Here is a 13,875-nt window from a genome sequence, read left to right on the forward strand (position 1 = left end):
GTAACTTACTTTTTTTTTTGGTCTAGTTTTGGTATCAGGATGATGATGGCCTCGTAGAATGAACTTGGGAGTGTTCCTTCCACAGTTTTTTGGAATAGTGTCATAAGGATAGGTGATAATTCTTCTCTAAATGTTTGATAATATTTGCCTGTGAAGCCCTCTGGTCCTGAACTTTTGTTTGTGTGTTTGTTCCTATTTTCTATTTCATCCTGCTTCAGTCTTAGAAGGCTGTACCTTTCTAAAATATTTATTCTTTTCTTCTAGGTTCTGCATTTTATTGGCATGCAGTTCCTTGCAGTGATCCCTGATGAGCCATTGTATTTCTGTCGTGTCCAATGTAACTTCTTTTACATTTCTAACTTTATTGATTTGAACACTCTCCCTTTTTTCTTTTTCTTTAATTGGAGGACAATTGCTTTACAATATTGTGTTGTTTTCTGGCATACATCAACATGAATCAGCCATAGGCGTACATGTCTCTTCCCTCTTGAACCTTCCTCCCACTCTATCCCAGCCTTCTAGGTTGTCACAGAACACCCGGTTTCGGCTCCCTGAGTCATATTGCAAATTCCCACTGGCAATCTACTTTACACGTGGTAATATGTATGTTTAAGTGCTACTCTCTCAATCTGCCCAATCCTCTCCTTCCCCAGCTGTGTCCACAAGTCTGTTTTCTATGTCTCAACTGCTGCCCTGCAAATAGGTTTCTCAGTTCAGTTCAGTCGCTCAGTCGTGTCCGACTCTTTGAGACCCCATGAATCGCAGCACGCCAGGCCTCCCTGCCCATCACCAACTCCCGGAGTTCACTCAGACTCACGTCCATCGAGTCAGTGATGCCATCCTGCCATCTCATCCTCTGTCATTCCCTTCTCCTCCTGCCCCCAATCCCTCCCAGCATCAGAGTCTTTTCCAGTGAGTCAACTCTTCGCATGAGGTGGCCAAAGTACTGGAGTTTCAGCTTTAGCATCATTCCTTCCAAAGAAATCCCAGGGCTGATCTCCTTCAGAATGGACTGGTTGGATCTCCTTGCAGCCCAAGGGACCCTCAAGAGTCTTCTCCAACACCACAGTGCAAAAGCATCAATTCTTTGGTGCTCAGCCTTCTTCACAGTCCAACCCTCACATCCATACATGACCACTGGAAAAACCATAGCTTTGACTAGACGGACCTTTGTTGGCAAAGTAATGTCTCTGCTTTTGAATATGCTATCCAGGTTGGTCATAACTTTCCTTCCAAGGAGTAAGCGTCTTTTAATTTCATGGCTGCAATCACCATCTGCAGTGATTTTGGAGCCCCCCAAAATAAAGTCTGACACTGTTTCCACTGTTTCCCCATCTATTTCCCATGAAGTGATGGGACCGGATGCCATGATCTTCGTTTTCTGAATGTTGAGCTTTAAGCCAACTTTTTCAATCTCCGCTTTCACTTTCATCAAGAGGCTTTTGAGTTCCTCTTCACTTTCTGCCATAAGGGTGGTGTCATCTGCATATCTGAGGTTATTGCTATTTCTCCCGGCAATCTTGATTCCAGCTTGTGTTTCTTCCAGTCCAGCATTTCTCATGATGTACTTTGCATATAAGTTAAATAAGCAGGGTGACAATATACAGCCTTGACGTACTCCTTTTCCTATTTGGAACCAGTCTGTTGTTCCATGTCCAGTTCTAACTGTTGCTTCCTGACCTGCATACAAATTTCTCAAGAGGCAGATCAGGTGGTCTGATATTCCCATCTCTTTCAGAATTTTCCACAGTTGATTGTGATCCACACAGTCAAAGGCTTTGGCATAGTCAATAAAGCAGAAATAGATGTTTTTCTGGAAGCGGATGTTGGCAATTTGATCTCTGGTTCCTCTGCCTTTTCTAAAACCACCTTGAACATCAGGAAGTTCACGGTTCACACATTGCTGAAGCCTGGCTTGGAGAATTTTGAGCATTACTTTATTAGCATGTGAGATGAAGGCAATTGTGCGGTAGTTTGAGCATTCTTTGGCATTGCCTTTCTTTGGGATTGGAATGAAAACTGACCTTTTCCAGTCCTGTGGCCACTGCTGAGGTTTCTCAATTTGCTGGCATATTGAGTGCAGCACTTTCACAGCATCATCTTTCAGGATTTGAACACTTGATATTTGTTTTGCTCTTCCTGACTTACTTCACTCTGTATAATAAGCTCCAGGTTCATCTAGCTCATAAGACAGACTCAGTTGTTCCTTTTTATAGCTGAGTAATATTCCATTGTATATATGTACCAGAACTTCTTTATCCATTCTTCTTCCGATGGACATCTAGGTTTCTAGGTTGCTTCCATATCCTAGCTATTATAAATAGTGTTGTGATGACCACTGGGGTACATGTGTCTTTTCCAGTTGTGGTTTTCTCAGGGTATATGCCCAGGAGTGGGATTGCTGAGTCATATGGTAGTTTTATTCCTAGTTTTTTAAGGGATCTCCATACTGTTCTCCATAGTGGCTGTATCAATTTAGATTCCACCAACATTGCAAGAGGGTTTCCTTTTCTCCACACCCTCTCCAGCATTTATTGTCTGTGATTTTTTTTGATGATAGCCATTCTGACTGGTGTGAGGTGATACCTCATTGTAGTTTTGATTGGCATGTCTCTAATAATAAGTGTATTGAGAATCTTTTCATGTGTTTATTAGCCATCTGTATATCTTTGGAGAAATGTCTGTTTAAGTTTTCTGACCACTTTGATTGGGTTGTTTGTTTTTCTGGTATTCAGCTGCGTGAGCTGCTTGTATATTTTGGAGATTAATCCTTTATCAGTTGTTTCATTTGCTATTATTTTCTCCCATTCTGAGAATTGTGTTTTTACCTTGTTTATAGTTTCCTTTACTGTGCAAAAGCTTTATCCTTTCTTCTTTTTTTCTCCTCTCTTTGTAAGTGTGTGGGTCTCTTTGGGTGTTCTTGGCTGTTGAGTGTTGTTTCACCATTAGTCTTGGGGTTTTGTTTTCTGTGCTATGTGTCATGTGAAGTCTTGGTGCTACAGTAATGGGTCAGGCTTCTCAACCTTTAATGGGTCGAGATTTGAATCCAGAACTTTGGATCAGCAGAGAGCTCCCAAACGCATGTAACATTAATTGGTGAGAGCTCTCCCAAAGGCCTCTATCTCAACAGTAAGAGTAAGCTCCACCCAAAGGCCAGCAAGCTCCAGTGCAGGATGCCTCATGCCAGACCTTTAGCAAAACAGGAATACAACTTGTCCATTAGCAGAAAGGCTGCTCAAAGTCATACCAAGCCCATAGACACCCCAAAATGCACTATGAGACATGGCATTCCCCTTCAGAGAGATAAGATCCAGCACCATCCACAACATAGGCATACATCCCCCCAACCAGGAAACCTTCACAAGGCACTGACCCAACGCCACCCATGGAGGGCAGACTCTGTACAATTAAAAGGAACTATAACCTTCCAGCCTTAAGAAAGGAGACCACAAACACTGTAAACTAAACACAATGAAAAGACAGAGAAACATTGCAGCAGATGAAGGAGCATGGTAAAATCCTTATATTTTCTTGAGTCTGGCTAAAGGTTTATCAATGTTGAAATTCTCAAAGAACCAGGTTTTAGTTTCATTGATCTTTGCTATTATTTTCTTCATCTTCATTTCATCTAGTTCTGCTTTGTTCTTTACAATTTCTTTCCTCATATTAACTTTGGGTTTTGTTCTTTCTCTAGTTGCTTTAGGTGTAAGATTAGGTTGTTTGAAATTATTCTTGTTTATTGAGGTAACATTGTATTGTTATAAACGTCCCTCTTAGGTCTTGGACTATTGTGTTTCTGTTGTCATTTGTCTCTTGAGTATTTTTTTGAATGTCTTCAGTAATCCATTGTTTAGTATATATGTACTTGTTTTTTTAGGTTTTTTCCCCCCGTAATTGATTTCTAATCCTATAGGATTGTCAGAAAAGATGCTTGATACGATTTCAGTTTTCTGAAATTTACTGAGGCTTGATTTGTGGCCCAAGATGTGATCTATCCTTGAGAATGTTCTGGGTGTATTTGAGAAGAAAGTGTATTTGACTGCTTTCAGTTGGAACATTCTATAAATATCAGTTAAGTCCACCTTGTCTAGTGTGTCATTTAAGGCCTATGTTTCCTTATTAATTTTCTATCTGGAGGATCTATCCATTGATGTAAGTGTGGTGTTAAAGAAGCCCACTATTAGGGTACTTTTACTTCCACTCAAGGAATTCCCTTTATCATTTCTTATATGTCAGAATTTGTGGCAATGACTTACCTCAGCCTTTGTTTGATTTCTGAAGGATGGCTTTGTAAGATCTAGATTTCTTGTTTGGTGATTTTTTTTCTTTATTTCAACATTTTAATAAATTACTCCATTTTTTTCCTGGCCTGAAAAATTGCTGCTGAAAAACCTGCCTAGGCTTACGGAGGTTCCATTTGTTTTCAACGAATCATCCATTGATTTATTCATAAATACTTATTGAATATCTGCTGAATATCCTACAGATTGCCAGGTGCTGGTGAATCAAAACAAATAAGGCTCCATTTTCTTGGAAATTTCAAGTGAGGAATATCATTACTGATAACAATCATACAAATATGGGCATAAATACAAACTAAATCATGTACTATAATTTTAAAAAAAGCTTCTAGAGAAGTTCCTAATTGTTAGTGATGAGCAAGAATGTAAATGACTTACATATTTTCAATAAAATTTATACAATAGAAAGACATTTAAAACCTTTCAATGATTTTAAAAAGTTTGGTCACACTCAGAGTAAAACTATGTCTAAACTTATGAGTCTCATTGAAACACCATCAAAACAGTAATTTAAAAATTGAACAGTCTGCTTTGACTTTATTTTTTAAGTTTGAGATAATTTATATACCATAAAATATATCTTTTTAAAGTATACAGTGCAGATGTATATTTACACAATGGAATATTACTCAGCCATATAAAGAGTGAAATAATGCTGTTTGCAGCAACCTGGATAACCTATGGATCATCATACTAAGTGAAGTAAGCCAGACAAATACCATGCCGCTTATATGTGGAATCCAGAAAAGGGACAAATGAACTTACATACAAAACAGAAATAGAATCACAGTTATAGAAAACAAACTGTGGTTACCAAAAAAGAAATGGAGGGTTCCCTTTTATTTAAATCTCTTTTCCTTAGCTGCTTTCAAAACTTTTTAACTTTTGACAATTTAATTTTAATGTTATGTAGGTGTAGCCCCATTGTGGGAACTTTTGAACATTATGGACCTGTATGTCCATTTCTCTCCCCAGTTTTGGGAAGTTGTCAGCCATTATTACTTTAAACACACTATCTGTGTCTCTTTCTCTTTTCCTTCTGAAATTCCCATAATGTATACACATTTTTTCTTTTGGTTGTGTCCAAGAAGTTTCATAGGATTTCATTTTTTCATTCTTTTTTTTCTTTTGGCTCCTCCTACTGGATAATTTCATATATCCTGTGCTGTTGGTCACACTGATTCTTCCGCACAGTTCAGTCTGCTCTTGAAGCCATTGCATTCTTCATTTCAGTCAATGCATTTTGTATTTGTATTGTTTTCATAATTTCATTAAGTTGTCTGTATTTTTTGATAACTCACTAAAGTTTAAGTGGACTATTCTGAACTATTTGTCTGACACTTCATATAGCGCTACTTCTTCAGGGTCAGTTATTGGAGCTTTATTAGTTTTTTGGTGGTGACATGTTTACCCCATTTTTCATGGTCCTTGGTATCTGTCAATGTGCTATCATCTTCCAGACTTTACACTTCCACTGTGGCCGAGATAGTTGTTTTTTTTTTTAACCAGTCAGCTCATTTTGTCTTTCTAGATGTGTCCACAGTTAAATCCCTTGGACAGGTTGGGCCCGATATCATGGACTATCTTGGGGTGAGGCAACTGTCTGAGCTCTGAGGTCAGAGTAGGGTGGCTGCTAGGTGAGGTGATTTGGATAGGACTGCTGGCTCGCTTCCCTGTTCAAGCGAGACTGAAGTATGGTTTCTGCAGTCACCTGGGTTCTCTGATGAGACGACTTACATAGACAATCAGAACTAGGTTCTATGTTTAATAGTAGTTAGTGCTATGAGTTAGCTTATCTGCCCTGGAAGGAGAGCAGAACTGTCCTAGGATCTGCATAGCTTCTTGTTTGAGGACCCAAATCAGGCAAAGCTATGCACTGAATTCCCTGACCAGAGAAACCACCAGTTTTGCTCTGCAGATGGGGAAAGCCACAGGTTGTGCTAGTCTGTTCAATTTATCCTTTAAGCAGGTCAGCTTGGTGGACTAAGCAGCTTCCCATTGCTCTGGTTAGAACATCTGGTTGGGTAGCTTGAAGCTCGATTTAGCAATGAACATGGCTATGAATTTGTTTTCTTGCTAGGGCAGTGTGGGGGGAGCTGGATCCAAATCAGTAAGGCTTTTTGTGCTCCTGACTGAATTTGACCTGCACCCCAGGTTCCCTGGCCAAATGGGGCCACTGGCTTTGCTCTGTGAATAATTAGATCTGCCTGCTGGACTCTTCACTTGAACATTCATGGGCTACATGGCTTTCTAGGTGTTCTGGCAATGTTTTCTGGTCAGGTGAGGCTGGGAGCTGTACTCAGCAATGCAAAGGGTGCTATCTATGAATTAGCTCCCCTGCCTGGGCACGGACAGACTAGCTCCAGAGGCTTTTGGTTTAAGGACCTGAATCAGGCTGACCCGCACTGTGCCAAGTTCCCGAGTCAGACTGTACCACCATCTTGGCTCTTCAGATAGCAAAATCTTCTCAGGATTACTCCTTGAGCATTGCAGTAGGAACTTGATTTGCCAAGGTCTAAGTGTTGATTGTTGGAAGCCCTTTCCTCCTTCTCTGTCACAGTTAGATTCCCAGCAGTCAAGCCCTTCAGATCCCCCTATAACCCCCATTGGAGGACAGTACTACAGTAGGGCCTCCCCAGAAGTGACCCACAATCATGGGGGAGGTGGATGTTTACCCTGGCTGCTCTTTCCCTTCTGGAGGAACCATAGACTCAGGGACAGCCATTCAGTGTGACTCTCTGCTAGCCTGAGGGAGGGGCAGTATGGTCAGCACACAGCTGCTTCTCTTACCTCCTCATGAAACATGTCTCGGTCTCGGTGGTGCGGGGGGTGCTTCATCCTCACACCTGTGTACTACAATTTTCTCATTAATGTTTTGTCTATGGAAGTTGTTAGCTGTTGTGGGGAAGCAAAGTCAGGAATGACTTATGTCACAGTCTTGATGGTATCACACTCTAGAAGCATTTCTTTACACATTCTTTTGGGAACCCAGGCTGATGGAGGTTCTACCATCTCCAGCAGAGATTTCCAATGTCACCTTGGGACTTAACATTATTCAGCTTGATTTTGAGGGAGAATCAGAATTATAGAATCTTATAAGAGGTTTTTGTGGCCAGGCCTAGAATTTTAAGAACTTAACAGTATGAAAAGGCAAAATGATAGGATACTGAAAAAGGAACTCCCCAGGTCAGTAGGTGCTCAGAATGCTACTGGAGATCAGTGGAGAAATAACTCCAGAAAGAAAGAAGGGATGGAGCCAAAGCAAAAAGAATACCCAGCTGTGGATGTGACTGGTGATAGAAGCAAGGTCTGATGCTGTAAAGAGTAATATTGCATAGGAACCTGGAATGTCAGGTTCATGAATCAAGGCAAATTGGAAGTGGTCAAACAAGAGATGGCAAGAGTGAATGTCAAAATTCTAGGAATCAGCGAACTGAAATGGACTGGATGGGTGAATTTAACTCAGATGACCATTATATCTACTACTGTGGGCAGGAATCCCTCAGAAGAAATGGAGCAGCCATCATGGTCAACAAAAGAGTCTGAAATGCAGTACTTGGATGCAATCTCAAAAACAACAGAATGATCTCAGTTCATTTCCAAGGCAAACCATTCAATAGCACAGTAATGCAAGTCTATGCCCCAACCAGTAACGCTGAAGAAGCTGAAGTTGAACGGTTCTATGAAGCCCCATAAGACCTTTTAGAACTAACACCCAAAAAAGATGTCCTTTTCATTATAGGGGACTGGAATGCAAAAGTAGGAAGTCAAGAAACACCTGGAGTAACAGGCAAATTTGGCCTTGGAATACGGAATGAAGCAGGGCAAAGACTAATAGAATTTTGCCAAGAAAATGCACTGGTCATAACAAACACCCACTTCCAACAACATAAGAAAAGACTCTATACATGGACGTCACCAGATGGTCAACACCGAAATCAAATTGATTATATTCTTTGCAGCCAAAGATGGAGAAGCTCTATATAGTCAGCAAAAACAAGACCAGGAGCTGACTGTGGCTCAGACCATGAACTCCTTATTGCCAAATTCAGACTTAAATTGAAGAAAGTAGGGAAAACCACTAGACCATCCAGGAAAACCTAAATCAAATCCCTTATGATTATACAGTGGAAGTGAGAAATAGATTTAAGGGCCTAGATCTGATAGATAGAGTGCCTGATGAACTATGGACGGAGGTTCGTGACATTGTACAGGAGACAGGGATCAAGACCATCCCCATGGAAAAGAAATGCAAAGAAGAAAAATGGCTGTCTGGGGAGGCCTTACAAATAGCTGTGAAAAGAAGAGAGGCAAAAAGCAAAGGAGAAAAGGAAAGATATAGGCATCTGAATGCAGAGTTCCAAAGAATAAAGAAGAGATAAGAAAGCCTTCTTCAGCGATCAATGCAAAGAAATAGAGGAAAACAACAGAATGGGAAAGACTAGGGATCTCTTCAAGAAAATCAGAGATACCAAAGGAACATTTCATGCAAAGATGGGCTCAATAAAGGACAGAAATGGTATGAACCTAACAGAAGCAGAAGATATTAAGAAGAGATGGCAAGAATACACAGAAGAACTGTACAAAAAAGATCTTCACGACCCAGATAATCACGATGGTGTGATCACTGACCTAGAGCCTGACATCCTGGAATGTGAAGTCAAGTGGGCCTTAGAAAGCATCACTACGAACAAAGCTAGTGGAGGTGATGGAATTCCAGTTGAGCTATTTCAAATCCTGAAAGATGGTGCTGTGAAAGTGTGAGACACTCAATATGCCAGCAAATTTGGAAAACTCAGCAGTGGCCACAGGACTGGAAAAGGTCAGTTTTCATTCCAATCCCAAAGAAAGGCAATGCCAAAGAATGCTCAAACTACTGCACAATTGCACTCATCTCACACACTAGTAAAGTAATGCTCAAAATTCTCCAAGCCAGGCTTCAGCAATACGTGAACCGTGAACTTCCAGATGTTCAAGCTGGTTTTAGAAAAGGCAGAGGAACCAGAGATCAAATTGCCAACATCCTCTGGATCATCAAAAAGCAAGAGAGTTCCAGAAAAACATCTATTTCTGCTTTATTGACTATGCCAAAGCCTTTGACTGTGTGGATCACAATAAACTGTGGAAAATTCTGAAAGAGATGGGAATACCAGACCACCTAACCTGCCTCTTGAGAAATGTGTATGCAGGTCAGGAAGCAACAGTTAGAACTGGACATGGAACAACAGACTGGTTCCAAACAGGAAAAGGAGTACATCAAGGCTGTATATTGTCACCCTGCTTATTTAACTTCTGTGCAGAGTACATCATGAGAAATGCTGGACTGGAAGAAGCACAAGCTGGATCAAGATTGCCGGGAGAAATATCAATAACCTCAGATATGCAGATGACACCACCCTCATGGCAGAAAGTGAAGAGGAACTAAAAAGCCTCTTGATGAAAGTGAAAGCGGAGAGTGAAAAAGTTGGCTTAAAGCTCAACATTCAGAAAACGAAGATCATGGCATCTGGTCCCATCACTTCATGGGAACTAGATGGGGAAACAGTGGAAACAGTGTCAGACTTTATTTTTGGGGGCTCCAAAATCACTGCAGATGGTGATTGAAGCTATGAAATTAAAAGACGCTTACTCCTTGGAAGGAAAGTTATGACCAACCCAGACAGCATATTCAAAAGCAGAGACATTACTTTGCCAACAAAAATTTGTCTAGTCAAGGCTATGGTTTTTCCAGTGGTCATGTATGGATGTGAGAGTTGGACTGTGAAGAAGGCTGAGTGCCGAAGAATTGATGCTTTTGAACTGTGGTGTTGGAGAAGACTCTTGAGAGTCCCTTGGACTGCAAGGAGATCCAACCAGTCCATTCTGAAGGAGATCAGCCCTGGGATTTCTTTGGAAGGAATGATGCTAAAGCTGAAACTCCAGTGCTTTGGCCACCTCATGCGAAGAGTTGACTCACTGGAAAAGACTCTGATGCTGAGAGGAATTGGGGGCAGGAGGAGAAGGGAATGACAGAGGATGAGATGGCTGGATGGCATCACTGACTCGATGGACGTGAGTCTGGGTCAACTCCGGGAGTTGGTGATGGACAGGGAGGCCTGGCGTGCTGCGATTCATGGGGTTGCAAAGAGTCGGAACGACTGAGTGACTGAACTGAACTGAGGCCCACATTCCATTGGTAAGAACCCAGTCACATGGACAGAAGATATTTAGGAAGACTGGAAAATACACTGTCTACTCAGACAGATGCTATCAGCATGAATTGTACACAACAATTTGGAAAAAAAAATTGGGGGCAGATAATATCCATCTTTGCCACAGGAGATAGATATAAAAATATATAAGCCCTATTCATGTTGTTTAGTATGTAGGTAAAGAAATTTTCTACTTACTAAACTAGAGCTAGCCAATGACTATATTAGAAAGTCCACTTATGTAGCTTGTTCATATATATTATACCCTGTCTGAAGAAAAGATTCTTTACCTGAAGTGAATGATTTGAGTATTTATCTAGAAGCTAGAAAAAGGGTGGCAATGAAGAAAATTGTAGTATCTTCAGTAATTCTAGTAAAGAACTTTTAATAGACCAGTCAAGTATCTTATCCTCTTGAGATGTATATCTTTATAGGAAAATAGGTGCATCAAACTTGTATGATGGTAACAGTGTCCATCAAGATTACCCAGTAAGCCTTACCCTGATTGTGTGATTGCATATTTAACATAAAACCATCTAATAATCATGATTTCACACACAGTTTAAAAGATATCGGCTAACAAGTATTTTCTTTTGCCTGGCTGTTTTATTTCTTGCTGTAAAACAATTAGCATTTTAATACATTAATCTATTATGAGGTAAATTAGCATAGGCTTTAGGGTTTTATAGCACTAATTTTCTCATCCAGTTAGGATAGTGAGGTAGATGAGAGATTAAATATGACTTTGTAAAATGGATAGTTAATATTGCAAAATGTGGCATATATCCAGAGTCAAGTGGGATACTGTATTTTGAAGACTTACACAGGTTTACCCTTCCAATCAGGCTTCCCTGGTGGCTCAGATGGTAAAGAATCTGCCTGCAGTGTGAGAGAACTGGGTTCACTCCCTGGGTTGGGAAGATTCCCTGGAGGAGGGCATGGCAACCCAAACCAGTATTTTTGCCTGAAGAATCCCATGGACAGAGGAGCCTGGCGGGCTATAGTCTATGGGGTCACAAAGAGTCAGACACAACTGAGCAACTAAGCACAGTACAGCACCCTTCCATTCAAACCAACTATGGTAGGATGCAGACCACCCTCTGTTGAGCTTCCACTGTATAGTTTATGGAACAAAGCAGCAAAGGATAGCATTGGACACATGCTGGTAGCTCAGTCTCAAAGAAAGTAGGAAAGTAAGGTGGCACCAAGCATAGTCAGCCCCACAAATGAGCACGTCAGAGACTTCATCTTTTTGCCATGAAATAGAGAGGAATCTAATGGTATAAAAACTACCATGAGAAACTAGTTTGATTGGGGGCAGGTGAAGAAAGCAGCACCATTAACATATTATAGATATGAGTTAGTGTCCTAGAGCTAACCAATGACTGTATGTAAATTTCTTTATTTGTAGGTCTGAAAACCAAGGTTTACGCTATAGAAAACAGTGAGTGTATTCTAAGTGCTCAGGCATCATTTTCAAAGCCTATTTTTGTCTTATTGCTCCTTACCTTCAGCAGTTTCTAATAATTTTGGTGTCTTATATATTGATAATTAAGGGCTTCCCTGGTGGTTCATATGGTAAAGAATCTGCCTGCAATGCAGGAGACCCGTGTTTGATCCCTGGATTGGGAAGATCCCATGGAGAAGGGAATGGCTACCCATTTCAATATTCTCATCTGGAGAATCCCATGGACAGAGGAGCTTGCTGGGCTACAGCCCATGGGGTCACAGAGTAGGACATGACTGACTAACACACATATTTATAATATTCGATAACTCAGTGTTCTCATTTTGTCCAACCACATTTATATGTTAGGATAGTCTTACCATATAAATAAGATGCTCATTTTTTATATCAGAGCATTTGTGTATTTCCACAAGTTTAAATTGTACATCTGAATGAAAATAGGAAACAACTAAAAACATGTAAGATATTGTTTTATTAAGAGTGATTCCAAAGTGATATTGCCAATAAGAGATTTTTTTAAGATAGGAAGAAAAAAATCAGTCTCATGACATGCTGAAAGAGAGCACAGATTTTTAAAGATCTATGACTGAGGGTTTACAAATGAAAGGCAGATGTACTCATGCAAAAGTTGAAGAAAATGATCTGATATGCCAGGGAAGCAAAACACTATTTCAGCAATGCCAAAAAATTAGGCATTGATTAATGGACAGAGATACTGAGGAAATATTTTTATACCTTTTGCTTCTAAAAGATACCAGAAAACCTTTCAAAAAGGAATAAAGTAAATTTGACATTGTGAAAATGGTATTTAGAAGGTGTATATTTAAACGTGCTCTCCTTTTCTTATGGAAGACTAATGCAATAGCAAATAGTTGCTAGTTCATTTAATTGCATAGTAAGAGGGTGTGAATATTGCTATGTCCAGAAATAATTTTTTCTTGCTTTAAACAATTTGGAGTTCTGTTTTTAAATTGGGGTATAGTTGCTTTACAATGTTGTGTTAATTTCTGCTGTACAATGAAGTGAATCAGCTACAGGTATACATAGACCTCCACCCTCTTGGACCACCTTCCCACTCCCCTCCATCCCATCCGTGCATGCTAAGTCGCTTCAGTCATGTCCGACTGTTTGTGATCCTGTGGACTGTAGCCTGCCAGGATCCTTTGTCCATTAGGTTTTCCAGGCAAGCATACGGGAGTGGATTGCCATTTCCTCTGCCAGGGGATCTTCCTGACCCAGGGATGGAACCTGTGTCTCTTGCATCTCCTGCACTGATAGGTGGATTCTTTACCACAATGCCACCTGGGAAACCCCCATCCAATCTATAAAGCACTGAGCTGATCTACCTGTGCTATACAGTAGGTCCTCTCCCCAATATTTTAAACACTTTTCATAATTTTGTATTATGACATGCATGTCACAACTGCATTTATTGCTGTGAAAGTGACACAGAGCTTTTCCCAGCGGTCAGGTAATTGATGCTTTATGTGAAGTGTCAATGCAAAGCAAGAAGTTTACTTATGGTTTCATGGAAATACCAATTAAACTGTGATTTATATATACAATCAAGTGAGTCAGATTAAATTTATAAAGTGAAATTCAGAAAAGATAAATTCGGTGGCCAAAATAAGAAAGAAAATTGTTGTTAAAACAGTAGCCTGTTGATACTACGTTTCTTCTGAAACCCAGTAAAACATTATAGGTAAAAGAAGGAAGGACAGTGTTGGTGCACCATCTCTATATTCTCACGGTGATGAACCATAATGGAAAATAGAATATGAGTAGCATCCAGTTTTACAGCAAGGAATGGAACTGACTAAGCAGAAATCAACACTAACCATCAAACAAATACCCAAGTGCTACAAGCTTCACTGAGAACTAACATCTTCTGCCTTGGTGACTGCTTGTCCTGAGG

The 13,875-nt window shown here is 40.3% G+C and overlaps 2 long non-coding RNA genes across 2 annotated transcripts in view; one reads left to right on the plus strand and one right to left on the minus strand.

Moving 5' to 3' along the window:
• Nucleotides 1-13,875, minus strand: part of LOC129630394 (uncharacterized) — a 200,244-nt gene that overhangs the window by 47,998 nt on the left and 138,371 nt on the right. The gene's annotated exons all lie outside the window — the stretch shown is intronic.
• LOC129630390 (uncharacterized) overlaps nucleotides 1-13,875 on the plus strand; it is a 37,685-nt gene that overhangs the window by 17,084 nt on the left and 6,726 nt on the right. The window lies entirely within an intron of this gene.

This window comes from Bubalus kerabau, chromosome 16, assembly GCF_029407905.1.
Source record: "Bubalus kerabau isolate K-KA32 ecotype Philippines breed swamp buffalo chromosome 16, PCC_UOA_SB_1v2, whole genome shotgun sequence".
Classification (NCBI taxonomy): Eukaryota; Metazoa; Chordata; class Mammalia; order Artiodactyla; family Bovidae; genus Bubalus; species Bubalus kerabau.